The sequence below is a fragment of the Penaeus monodon genome, chromosome 10, assembly GCF_015228065.2.
Source record: "Penaeus monodon isolate SGIC_2016 chromosome 10, NSTDA_Pmon_1, whole genome shotgun sequence".
Lineage (NCBI taxonomy): Eukaryota > Metazoa > Arthropoda > Malacostraca > Decapoda > Penaeidae > Penaeus > Penaeus monodon.
The window spans coordinates 22,583,964-22,598,867 of NC_051395.1; positions in this window are offsets into that span (position 1 = coordinate 22,583,964).

Here is a 14,904-nt window from a genome sequence, read left to right on the forward strand (position 1 = left end):
GTGTGCGTGTGCGTGTGCGTGTGCGTGCTCATATATTTATCTACTTATGTATATTCATGTATAAAAATATGTATATTCATATATCTTTATTTTTCTATCCATCTATTTATCTGCTATGCATATCTACATATAAGCATGCGTATAAAATATATAATTATACATACACACAAATATACATTCTCCTCCTTCCTTGTTGCCCCTGTCAACCGCTTGTAAATCTCCTGTCACGCAGATCAGTGTTTTCTGAAGATATCCTTATTCTTCAGCTGCAACAATTGGAAAAAACTACTGCAACAATTTAGGTAAATCTGAATATCAATCGCCTGTAGAAGGTCCGTTTCTTTTCTTTTCGCTTTACGGTGTGTTTTGAGGACCATAGATGAATAGTAAAAAGCGTGTGTTAACAGTATTACTCTATATTATGGGATGGTAATTTTAAAAGAGGCAGGATACGGGAGGGCGTCTGGTCGGCTTCGAAAGTCTAAAATTAGAGAAGAACATGTCCAAGAGAGTACTAACCTTGGATAGAGCCTTCCCTCAAGGAGTTCCAGCAGTCTGATGACTTTCAAGAGCTGTCTCCGAGAAAGAGCTAGAAATCTCAGAAAGAGGCTCCACTTCACGTGTAGGAAGCTGAGGTGGACCACAAATTATCTTGAATGCAGTATGACAAGTGGAAAACAGATGGCATACCCACCCACGTGGGACTCTTACTGTAACGTAGGTTATGATTGCTGATCTTCTGGCAGCAGTTTGCAATGATTACACCTACTTACAATACGAAAAAAACTGTCCTCTGCTGCAGGCGTATTACCCAAGTAGAGATATATTCGTTTTCGATATAAGAATTAAGTTTGAGTGGAATTCCCACTTAACGAGACCAGTTCTCTATAGTAGTTTTTACTATTAGATGATAGTATTATCCGAGAGAACTGCAATCGCTTATCAGTGCAAACAATAAATATTAGCAGAATAATAATTGTGAAATACATTGTCTGGTGTAACTTTTCAATCTGAGATTGGCATAAGGGCCGAGAGTTGCAGGCCTATGACACGTCTGAGGCAGTGAATGCGAAGTGGCTACAGCGGCGGCGAAAAGATCCGACAGACAGGAATTCAGCAGTGAAACAGACAATAGCTAGGCAGCAGCCAAGCCGGCAATGAAGTACCAGAGAATCCTGGGAGTAAGCAGGCAGTTATGAAGAAAAATCAATCTACGGCGCAGGCTACTGGCAATGATGTGGGTCGATAATTCACCTTTGAGTGTGATGTAAGCATAGGGATTAGCGCAGTTACTAGCATCAGAAAAGATTGAAGTCAACGTCCTAGCCAAATTCATAAACCATAAGGCTCATATGGTACTGACCGGTGGATACCATAGCCGATGGGATCGTCAGCAGGGTAGTGACATCCATTGCAATAGCCTGAGTGTGAATAAATGAGCTATGCCAGGTCGACACAAATTTAATAATGTCATGCAAGGGTGTGAGGTGCACCGAATGGGTCAGAGATCAACCCTAACATGCTAACTGCGCCAAGAGGAAAATAGGTAGGGTTCTGATACAGGTACATTGGACTGATCCCTTAGATAATGAAAAATGACAATATCTAAGGCGGACTATATAAGGTATTGTATATATGCACTTCTCTTCACCACTGCTCTCTCTCTCTCTCTCTCAATTTCTCTCTCTCTCTCTCAATCTCTCTCTCTCTCTCTCTCTCTCTCTCTCTCTCTCTCTCTCTCTCTCTCTCTCTCTCTCTCTCATTTGCAACCTGTTTTCGCAATGTAAACACTCGTTTCAAATGCACAGATGCATCTTTCGGAGGTTGCGCCAATCCAAACAAAAACCGGAAGCAGCTGCGAAGTACCCCGTGACCTCTTCTCCTCTCCTACTCCTTCCTTCCCCCTCCCCCTCTCCTCCTGGTTCTCCACTCCTTCCCACCCCTTGGTAAATCTCCGCCGACCCGAAATATCAATAGTTGACGAAGTCTGGGGGAGGGGGAGAAGGGAAGAGAGAGAGGGGGCAGGAGGAAGAGAGACCTAAACCACGTCAAACGGGATGGGTGAGGGGGAATGAATAATAATGGAGATTATTAACCTTTTTTTGGGGGAGAGGGAGAAATGAAGGAGGGATGGGGAAGGAGCAAGAGGATGGGAGGGAGGGAGGGCGGCGTGCACCCGAGGCCGCCCCCATGACCATGGCTACTTTAATATTTCTAGACTATCAACGGGAAGGCGGAGTTCATGGGGGAGGAGGTAATCGATGTACGAAGAGAAGAGAAGACAAAAGACGGAAGGAGAGAGATAAGAAGCGGAGAGGTGAGGAGAGCAGAGGAAAGAGAGAGATGGGAGATAAAACGATAAGACAAGAGAGGAGAGCAATTGCGAAGAGAGAGATCAGAGAGCGGATGCGAAGAAGAGAGGAGAGGAAGGGACACTGCGTGGGTGAGAGAGGGCGGGGAAAAGATAGCGAGGGAGGGAGGGAGGGAGGGAGGGATGGGTGGGTAGGTGGATGGGGAGATAGGTAGGTGGGAGGGTGTGTGGGCGGGCAAGAGACTGGATGGGTTGGTGGATTTAGGGAGTGACTGACTGTGTGGGTAAACGAAAGGTTGGAAGGATTGAGGAAAGGGAGGAACGAAGGTACGAACGGATATATACATGGATACATGAATGGACGGACAGACGGATTGACAGATTAAAGTCAAGATAATGAAGACTAGAAAATGAAAAGGGCACAATAAAGAAACGAAAAAATATATATAGACGACAATCTTATTTCAAATCACCAACTCGCCCAAAAAGCACCTTATCATCAAAACGTTATAAAACAACGATTTGCGAATCTGTATTTTCTTCATTATCACATCAATCAAGCACAAAAATAATACAAGCTAATACAAGTTACACGGTGTGTATGTGTGTGTGCACTCGTTTCCTAATACCTTGCGGGTCTCAACCACAAGGCCGAAATCCCTCGTCCTCACAGAGCTTGCCAATCCTACTCCAGAAACGCACACAAAAGACTTGCGGCGCGTTCCCTCAAGTTCCTCGGCCACAGAACTTCCCTGAACCAATCTCTTAACAGCCGCTGATTCAGAGAACCGAGGAGGATTTGCTTTGCTTCGCTTTTTATCTCATTGTATATCTGATGATTTGTTAACAAAAATAAATTCCTCTTCTGAAAACCATTGAGCCAAATATGTAAATAAACACTTACAATCATATAGTTCTAAATATCTAATTATACGATTCAGATCTTTAATAACTGATAGAAATACATAATATACATGTCATGTGATAAAATAATTAGTACTATAACACATCTGATATATTACACAACACATCTGATATATTACACTTGATAGTATAATTGCGGTGTGGCATAAAATAACGTCAAAATTATCATTATCGCACAATATGCGAATTACCCCCCCCCCCCTTTGAAAACTCTCAAGCCGACCCTGCGCCTTCATGCAACTTGCCATGCATTTCCTGTCCGCCCGCCAGCCTCTTCTGCTTGCCGTCGAGGTTGTCAACATCTCCGTCATTTTGGACCGCGGCCAAAACTCGAGTATTTCCTTTAGTATTTGCTAGGCATCCTTTGTCACGAATTCTTTGTGAAAAGGAATATCTCTTTTAGACCTTGGTCAGGTTTATCTCTGCCCATCAGATGATCTGCCTGTCCCTACCAAAAATAGGACTGTGGCAGGGGACGCTTAACGGCGCTCGACATCTACTGTCATCGTGGAGCAGGTGCGAATAACACAAACGAAACAAACTTATTGTCTATTAAAAGTTGCATAGTAAATAAAAAAAAAAAATCTAATAATTAACGATAGCGGAACTTAAAAAAAAAAAAAAAAAAAAAAAAAAAAAAAAAAAAACGCGAAGTAAATGTAACTAATATAGTGATTTTCCATATCAACGCAGCCAACGATGGAATCTAGGAAGACCAAGTAGGACGCAGAGGACGAACTGAAGGTGAACGAGGCAAAGGCGAGGTGAGCGATAGCGAGGCGGGGCATGGGGAGACCCAAGGCGCACCAGATCCCGGGCCACGCACTGTCTAGGTAGCATCCTCTTTGGCGGTATAGTCAAATTTGGCGTAAACTTTCAAAAAGCGGAGTATCTAGTTTTTGGCATGCTAATAAGAAATGAAACGCAAAGAAATTTGCACTTAAACTTTCACTTTGCTCTCTGAACTGTTGTTCTCTCCCTTAGCAACTCCCTCCGTGGCAAAGTCCTAGAAGGATATTCAGTTATTACTCAGCAACGATTATATTTGCCAAACTCTACCTTGTCATTACCGATAATTTCAAAATCGGCACATTTGACGGGAGAACCAACATCTATTAGCCTTAAAGGAGTTAGAATATTCACTGATTGCATCGCATGTAATTACACTTTCACGGACTACCTGGATAAAACAGATATGGTCATAGTTTCAAAATAAATCGACAAAATTTTGTAAAAATACTAATTTCTCCTCCGAATGAGATGATTAACCATTCCGAGGATTTTTTCAGTAGCACAAAAAATGCAAGTTAGAAAGAAATCTTTACTTCTATCTGGTTGAAAAATATCAATGAAAGTATAACAAGTCGTTAAGAATTCTGAATATAGAGAGCAGTGATACAGATACATTCAGAAATTAGATATCAACCTAATCTATCTATCTTTAGTAATATCTGACACGTCTGTTGAGTTTTGGAAAAGTAATTATTAATCCAATACCCAATTAAGTCACTGAGGCCAAAATATTATCGTGGGGTATTAATGCTCTCCTATAAATGAAATTATATAGTAAAGACTGGAATAAAACTAGAGCATTGGTTCTTAACCTTGTTATAGATTTTTTTAACGGTAGGTTCATGTTTGAGCCGCCGTGGTCACAGCACGATACTTAATTGTAGTTTTCATGTTTGTGATGCTCTTGGAGTGAGTACGTGGTAGGGTCCCCAGTTCCTTTCCACGGAGAGTGCCGGTATTACCTTTTAGGTAATCATTCTCTCTATTTATCCGGTATGTATGTATGTATGTATGTATATGTATATATATATATATATATATATATATATATATATATATATATACATTATATATATATATATATATATATATATATATATATATATATATATATATATATATATATATATAACGGTAGGTTCATGTTTGAGCCGCCGTGGTCACAGCATGATACTTAATTGTAGTTTTCATGTTGTGATGCTCTTCGGGGGAGTACGTGGTAGGGTCCCCAGTTCCTTTCCACGGAGAGAGTGCCGGTGTTACCTTTTTAGGTAATCATTCTCTCTATTTATCCGGGCTTGGGACCAGCACTGACTTGGGCTGGCTTGGCCACCCAGTGGCTAGGTAGGCAATCGAGGTGAAGTTCCTTGCCCAAGGGAACAACGCGCCGGTCGGTGACTAGAACTCTCGAACTCTCGATTGGCATCGTGACAGTCTTAGAGTCCGATCCTCTAAGCACTCGGCCACCGCGGCCTTTTGTTATAGGTACAGAACCCTAAAAGTTTCATCCGTTCATTCACCAAACCATTCGTAATTGGAAAATAAGCATTGAGTTCAAAGAATAAAATCGAATTTCACTAGTTACGAATCATATGATGAGGGTGAACGGAAGTGACCTCCGCCAAACCCCTGAAACTGACTCACCAAACCCCTGATCCTTGATCGAACCCTGGTTAGGAGCAACTGTTCTAGAAGAACAAAATGGTTTACAAAAAGGACAGCATAACAGAACATATCTGACTCAAATTTGCTATTCTACCCACTTCCATAACATTTTTGAAAGATTATAGAAATGCAGGAACTGCATTTCTACTGTTATTTCGAATGCAATGGGAAGAATACATGATATTCCCACTGTAAAATAAGTTCATCTATTGTCTTTCCACATAGATGGCTCTATAAGTGCTTAGTCACCAAGGAATCAGTTATAAGTCTTACCTATCTCACCTGATTAGCCTTTTCATTGATTTTAGGAAAGCTTCATTTGTATTATTCTAATATTTTTAAAATGTTATTAACATTCCAATAACAATCTAATAACCCCAAAATTAATAAGAATAACAACAGTATCAATATTAACAGTATTAGAAAGAAAAACACACCTCCCCACAAATTCAAGGAATGGGGAAATTGGGTGTAGTCACTTGGGCCTACTGATAGACTCCTTGGTTGCTGAGCATATGTGAAGCCATTTGTATGAAACAAATTTCACAAAAAACTACAAGGGACATAAATTCATAGTCACTGGGTTAAAAATCCTACCATATCCGATTCTGAGTGATTAAAAAAAATGACAGGGAGTTAAGTTGTGAGACAAACTATTGTCAACTATTGCTGATAATAATGTTATTCTTGGTAAGAGTAAGAGTAATCTTTAGGTTTCTTGATACCAAACATGAAATATAGGTAAGACACTTAATAAGGCCATGATCTACTCACTTCTCGATTACACCTACATCTGTAAATATCTAGTTGTTCTATAGAAGCCAATGGACAGTAAAGCAAATGTTACGGCTAAAGTAGCATGTAGAGCTGAGTTTCTAAAACTTTTAATTTTGTCGACCTCCAATGAAGTTTCAAATCTTACATCGACCCCTTAGTTAATAACTCAGAGAAAATCAATATGAGTAGTAGTACTAGTAGCAAGTCACAATGATTAGATAAAGGTTGCCACTCTACTTTTATCACTTATACCAGGTAGCACCATTATAAAGTGCCAAATGAAAAAAATGTACATTTTGTAAACAATTTTATTTTATTAAAGATTGAAGTGTAGATTATTGCTTTCCTTTTTTCGGTTGTAGTCCACTTTTTGCTGGTCATTTTCTTGACTAAGTCAGCAGATGGCAATTTTTTCCAATCTATATCTCTGCTATGAAGACCATACAATATATGTTTGTAGTCGAGAACTGTGGTTTGTCTTTTAATATTGCCTACCACTGAGAAGATTCTTTCTGCTGCAGCAGAATAATGATCAGTTCTCTCCACTCCTCATTAATATTCTCATATTCATTCTCGACAATTCTAGGGCCGAGAACAAGAAGGGCCAAAGTCCTAAAAGTCAATGTTAAGAAAAACACTTGAAATTTTGCTCTATTGACTGTAATTCCGGCAGTAATAATTTATGAAATTTAGTTTTTTTCTGTGACCAATCGAATTGTGTTGCATTAATCTAATCCGTTAAAAGGCATTTTCGTGTATAACGAAAATAACGAATATTTTTCATAACGAAAATCATAATAAATTGTTCTACTGCAGTACACTGAAAACAAACATTTAATATATATATATATATATATATATATATATATATATATATATATATATATATATATATATGTATATATACATATATATATATATATATATATATATATATATATATATATGTATATATATATATATATATATATATATATATATATTGCTGATTAACCAATAAATTATTAAAGAGTTATTGCTGTTGATGTTAAAATTATTCCTCCAAATTCGATTTCTAAAGTATTTCTACCATTTTATTGCCTAAAAATATTAATTAATAAAGTTTCTTTGAGAATAATTCTATAATACATTCCATTAAGTTTATTCTTCTCTTTTGTTTTCTGTAACAAGAAGCTGTTATACTGTATATACTGAAAATGACATACTACTTTAAGGAAAATACAGAATAGTAAATGCGGCCAACCTGACTCTTCCCACTGCCATATATTAATAATGCAGGCATTTGTGGCAATAAGCCATGCATGGAGATATGATTTTCAATTAAAGTAATGCTCGTGTGGCGTCTCTAATGCACTGATATTAGCTTTTATAAGACTAATAGAAGCAAAATTTCCCCCCAAAAATGCCATTTTGGAAATTGGCCCTTCTTGCTTACTGCCCTAGAGTTATGTTAGGGAACTTAACCGCCAAATGTATGAGAAACTTGGGTGTTCCTTCACACATATGCAAGATCTATGGCCTCCAACCTTCACACGTATATGCAAGATCTATGGCCAACAACCTTCACACATATATGCAAGATCTATGGCCTGCAAGTATGCCAATGTTTCAAATATCCTTGATGACAGGAAACATTAGGACATTTGCCTAGACAAGGTTACACACATGCTCAGTGTTTTTGTTCCAGTAGACCTCTCTTCAAGATGGTAGATGAGTTCTCCAAGCTTGGCAGATCATTGGGGTTGATTTTATTTAGGTCATCTTTTATAAACTATTTTTTATATAACTAAGAATAACCTTCACACTGCTAGCTCTGCAGATCTGTGAAGCAGACTTCTTATCTACCATGATCTCGTTTTAAGATAATGTATTTAGTACCAATTTGCCATTTTTGCTAAAGTACCAGACATAACTTGGTACATGTAAAGGTATCAAAAACGTCAACACTGAATCAGTTCACGGAGAAAAATTACTGGCTCTCCTGTAAACGAAAGAAAGAGAAGCTCGCTCGCTCTGTACAGGACGCAGACAGGAACATATCCTGTACGGAGAGAAGAGCTCCGAGATGCGATGAGAAGGGAGGAGATGAAGGAAGCGTTGCCAGAGCTTCTGAAATTTCTGAAGATTTACTGAGATTTTTACCTATTGTCTGAAATTTCAGGATCTAATATAATTTCAAAAAATTCTAAGAGTCTGCTATTTTTCATTGCTTTACAAATTAATGTCGAGAATTTAAAACTGGAAGCTTGAATTGTCCCTTCGACCCCCTTTCGACACTGATTATTCATCGACTCCTTGCATGGTCCCATCGACCACTGGGGGTCGATATTGACCACTTGAGAACCCCTGATCTAGACCTTTAAGACCACTCCACGCAAAATTTTGCATCAGTAATGGCGTAAGTTTCAAAACACTCGTATATATGCAAATGGTGTCTGAGTAAGTCTTTGTGTTCCGCATGCAAACATGTAGAGATATGCAAATAAAGAAATGCAGTATACGTAACATACCTAAATATATAAGAAATGAAGCCCCCCTCCCCCACCTCTCTCTCTCTCTCTCTCTCTCTCTCTCTCTCTCTCTCTCTCTCCCTCTCTCTTTCTCTCTCTCTCTCCCTCTCTCTTTCTCTCTCTCTCTTTCTCTCTCTTTCTCTCTCTTCTCTCCCCTCTTTTCTTCTCTCTCTCTCCTCTTCTCTTTCTCTCTCTCTCTCTCCTCTCTTCTCTCTCTCTCTCTCCCTCTCTTTCTCTCTCTCTCTCTCTCTCTCTTTCTCTCTCCTCTCTTTCTCCTCTCTCTCCCTCTCTTTCTCTCTCTCCTTCTCTTTCTCTCTCTCCCTCTCCTTTCCCCTCTCTTTCTCCCTCTCCCTCTCTTTCTCCCTCTCCCTCTCTTTCTCCCTCTCCCTCTCTCCTCCCCCTTCTATTTTTCTTCCTGTCCTCCCCGCTTTTTCTTTCTTTCTCTTTCCCACCCCCTCTCCTCTCTCACATCCCGTCTCGTCTCTCTCTCTCAAAAATATATGAAATATAACACCACGTGCTACTGCATTGCTTATAACATCTACATGACTATCAGTCTTGTCGATGGCCAGATCCAAATTAGCTTGTCTTCCATTCTGACGTAGAATGATGTTCCTTTCTGACGACATCGCGCGCTGGATTACTAATTGCACATCCAAGATATTTCCCTCTATGTAAATTTCTCTACACCAGTGGTTCTAAACCACGCCCCATTTAGGAATTTGTCCTTCCCTCCACGCCTACCTTGCATCTGTAAATAATATTCCATCTCAGATTTTAAATATTATAGATATTTTAGTCCTTTTAATGAGTATGAATTACTCGTATTATAATAAAACTTTCCATTATGTGCCCATGCTCTCGTTAAGAGAATAACAAAGATAATTAGATTTTTTTTCCAAAGGATCGCGCCCCCTTCGGAAAATACTGAAGCACCCCTAGGGGAACGCGCCCCTCCAGGTTAAGAACTACTGCTCTACACGTTAATAACCGTTTCTCAGGTTCGCTCACCAAGCATCGGCTTCGGAATTTCCGCAGTCCATGTAGAGCTGTAGTGCCCAGGATCCTTGTTCCGCTGTTGACTGTTTCCGGGCTGTGGTATTCAAATTACTTTTCTGTTTTTTCCGTTGAAAGGTTGGTTGGAAGTTTCATTTTGCAAGGCATAAAATACCTTCGAATTTTAAAATAAATGCATCATTATAGTCGGAACTCATTTTCATTGAGCATGCAAGATACCCAAGAACCAAAAAAAAAAAAAAAAAAAAAAATCTTGTTTTGCGTTATTTCTCAATTGAGCCTTACTAATCTATTGGATTCCTATCGCAAAAATATATCAGTCATATGAATTACATTACAAACATTTCACAATTACGACCATCTGACTTGGCGATCAAATGCTCAAATGCTCTGAGAAAAAAATCTGACGCAGCAGGATATTCCCCGCTCTTTGGCGAAGCCTTCGGGGAATCGAGAAAATTAATGGGCCAGATCATCAACTTTCCGATCAGCTAGTGAAGACTCGCTAGAATATTTTTAATTTCCACTGCTACAAAACGTTATAGTAATTGCTCGTATATTTTTGTGTTTATAATTTTCTTTTCGTTGTTTCTTTTTCGTTTCTTTTGCTTCTTCTATGAAACTACATTTGTATCCATACACCTAATAAAGGCTCACTACTTTCATCTTACCGTTCACCTGTCGTATCTCTCTCGTAAATATATTTTGAACTGTCAAGTACAGTTTGATAAGCTAAGTGAAAACTTGCTTGGTCTTGCCGTCTGCTCCTGGATCAACGCTTGCCTCCATTCTTCTCATTCTTATTGTCATTCCTTCTCATACCCTTCACGTATATCTACACCATCATCCCACCTTGGGTATTCAGATCGATCTTTTTAAAATCCCCTTCCTCTACTAAACTCTACTTCCATGTACATCCTTCCACAATACTGCTTATTCTGGGCAGGCTCTTAGTCTTAAAAAAATGGTTAAAAAAGTTTAGAAGAAATGGGATGGAAGGAGAGAAGAACAAAAGGGAAAATGACATGGAATAGAAAGAGAGGGAAGAGATAAAACAGAAAGGAATGAAAAAGATGGGGGGGGGGGGAAGAAGGGCGATGTAAGGTCTTATTATAAAGTAACGACTGAGAAAACAAAAAGGAAGGACAGGAAGAAAACAAAAAGAGAAAGGATTAGCAGAAAAAGGAAAGGGATAGAAATAAAACAGAAAGAGGGCAGAAAAACGAATGGCGAGGAAGGGAATAAATGAAAAACAACAAAGAGTGGAGGAAGGAAGTGAAAGGAAGAGGAGAGTAAGAAAGTAATCTTGCTCTACGTGAACAAAGAGAGAAAGATGGGGAATGAACAGGAAAAGGAAGTGAAGCAAAGAACAGAAGTGAAGGAAGTTAAGAGAAAGTAACGACAGGAAGGAAAAGGGAAGTGAAAGAGAAAAAAAGAAAATAGAATTAAAAAAGAAAAAGGGGTGAGGAGAAAGGGGATCAAATGAAAGGAATTAGGCTGGAAAAAGTAGAAAAAAAGAGAAACGAAGAAGTGAAGGGGAAAGGGAAAGAGAATTACAAGGAATAGAAGAGAAAAGAAAGACAAGGAAGGGAATAGACGAGAGGAGGAGATAAATGAGAGAGGAGAGGGGGTAGGGACAAGAGGAGAGGAGGGGAGGGAAGGGAAGCATTGGATTGGAAAAGAACCAGTAAAAAATAAGGGGAAAGAGTATGACGGGAAATAGAAATTAAAAGAAAATGGAAACAGATGGCGAGGAAGGAAGAAGTATGGAGGGGAAGGAAGAGAAAGGGAAGGAATAGAAAGGAGAGGGAAGGGTTAGAGAAGGGAAAAGGGTATGGTGACGGGAAGGAATAGAAAGGAGAGGGAAGGGAAGAGAAGGGAAAAGGGTATGGTGACGGAAAGAAGAAAGAAAAGGAAATAGGGCAAAGAAAAGGAAAAGAGAGGAGAAACAACAGAAGGCAAGGAGGAGAATGAATAGGAAAAGAGGAGCAGAGAAGAGATGGAAAGGAGAGAAAAGAAAAAGGAAAATAAAGAATAAAAAACTAACATGGAAAGAAATAAAATGAATGGAAAGAGAAAGAAAGGAAAGCAAATGAGGGACAGAAAAGAAAAGGGTAACAATAAAACCGGAAAGGAACTGGAAAAAGGGAAGAAATGGGAAGGGAAAGAAAGGCAAGAGGTGAAAAAGTGAAAGGAAGGAAAGGGAAGGGAACTGAAATGTAAAAGAAAGGTTGGGAAAAGGGGGGGCTAGCAGGATAGGGAAAAGAAAAAGGGGAAAAGGATGGAGAAACTATACATAAGCGGAATGAATAAGATGGCTGGTAGACAGTGGAAATTCGAAAGAAAGATTATGAAAAGTAGTGCGAGAGAAAAAATAGAATACACGAGAGAAAGGACACAGGACGAGAGACGCCAAAGGAGAAAGGGAGAGAGGAAGGTGAAGGAGAAATAGGAAAGGGAAACCGGGGAGAGGAGGAAAAGGGATGAAAAGAGGATTAACAAGGAAGAATTAATAAAAAAAACAAAACAAAGGGGAAGGAGACACGAAATCATCTGAGGAATGAAAAAGCGGGGCAAAAAACAGGAAGGCTCCTCCTGACCCAAATGCCATCAGCGGCGACTGGCCAGGAGTCGACTGAGTCTGGCCTTGCTCCAGTTTCCCCTTCCCTCCCCCGTGACCAGTTGCTCGCTCTACTTCTGCGTACTTCTCTCTCTCCACCCCCGTCTGCGTACTCCGCTCCGCCTCTCTGGGTTTTGCACTCGCCTCCCCCCCCCCCCCCCTCTCTCTCTCTCTCTCTCTCTCTCTCTCTCTCTCTCTCTCTCTCTCTCTCTCTCTCTCTCTCTCTCTCTCACACACACACACACACACACACACACATTTTGTAACTACCCTTTCGCCACGGTGAGGTAACTTTTGGTATCTGTTACTAAAATTATTTCAATTCCTTTTCTTATTTACTCCATTGTTATTTTCCTCTTTTCTCTTCCCCTTCTTTTCACTTCTAATTCTCCTTGTAGTACCTTTATTACTGTCTCTTTCTCCATCTTCCTATCCCTTCTGTTGTCATCTTGGATTTCACTGCATTGTCTTGTCCCTTCCATTCCTACGGCGTTACGTTTCACTTTCACTGCCCTTCCTCGTTCTTCTCTCCTCCTTCCTTCTTCTCGCTACATTTCACGCCCTCCCCCTCCCCCCTCCCCCCTCCTCTTCGTTCCCTCCTCCTGAGCGTCCTCTCTCACCCCGCGCCCTCCGATTTCCCTCCGCGTCCCCTGCGCCCGCGCCTTCGCCCCGCCCCCATCCGTACCCTGGGAGTGAGAGGCAAACACGCCCCCCACCCCCCGCCCTCGGCCCCGCACGTGCCACCCCGCACGTGTGTTGGCACAAAGATCTTCTCGCCAGTACCTCTTCTCCTCGAGCTTCGGAGAGGTCGGATCCTCGACGTTATTTATAGGAGAACGTGTGATAACGTCCACGCCCTCAAGCACCTTTCAGAGAACCCTTGCCCCCTTTCCGTCCCTCCGCCCTTGGCCGTTGAGCCAAATTCCCGGAAAGCAATACAAAGGTCAGCTTTAAGATGGTAGACGACTGTCATTCCCTCGACCTATTTTGCCGCAACTTCCCTTACTCTCCAACACGTTTAACCCCCCCTCTTCTTCTCCATCCATCCCTGTCCTTCTATCCCATGTCCCTTCGTATCCATCCCCTCCTCGCATCCACCTTCGCCGACCTACGACACTCTGCGAAACACTACGTTGTCGCTACGCCCTGCAACAGTTTTCATTTCAGGAGATTACGCCTGCTTAACCGCCGCTTCCGCCTGTTTCGGCCGTTTGTTCTACAGGCCTCAGCTGGCTGGGTATAATGGTTACTTGAGGAAGCACGAACAACTGCTCTTCCGTAAGTTATGCTTATTCGGCTAATACGCCAATGTTTAACTGCACTTACCATCTTTACAATATTAGTTAAATATATATATATATATATATATATATATATATATATATATATATATATATATATATTACGTTGCTGTTAAAAGTACATTAAGGTCGTTATTCTAGTCAAAATCCAGACGAAGTTCACCTCTATGGATTATTTTCTTTTGTTGCAGGGCGCAGTACGTTCCTGGAAAAGGCATATTCGGGGGGGATATATGGCTCCAGCATCAGTGACGCATATTCTTGCGCGGGCCTGTCCCTCTGGGAGCTGTCTGCGGACGTGAATGGATTTTTCTTTTTTCACCTTAAACATTGAAGGGGAATCAAAGTTTGCGTTTAATATTTTTTTCAATAATTACCACCTCTCTCTCTCTCTCTCTCTCTCTCTCTCTCTCTCTCTCTCTCTCTCTCTCTCTCTCTCTCTCTCTCTCTCTCTCTCTCTCTCTCTCTGCATGTGTGTGTGTGTGTGTGTGTGTGTGTGTGTGTGTGTGTGTGTGTGTGTGTGTGTGTGTGTGTGTGTGTGTGTGTGTGTGTGTGTGTGTGTGCGTGCGTGCGTGCGTGCGTGTACATACACATATTATGTATGCACATAAAAAAAAAATATATATATATATATACATATACACATATTATGTATGTACATATATATGTATATATATATATATATATATATATATATATATATATATATATATATATATATATATATATTATGTAAGTACATTAAAAAATACATATATATATACACAATATCTATATATAAATGAATATACATATACATTATATATATACATATACCACATAAATATACATATACTATATATATAAAAAAATATATATACATATACATATATACATTATATAAATACATATTTATACATTTACACACACACACACACACACACACACACACACACACACACACACACACACACACACACACACACACACACACACGATATATATACA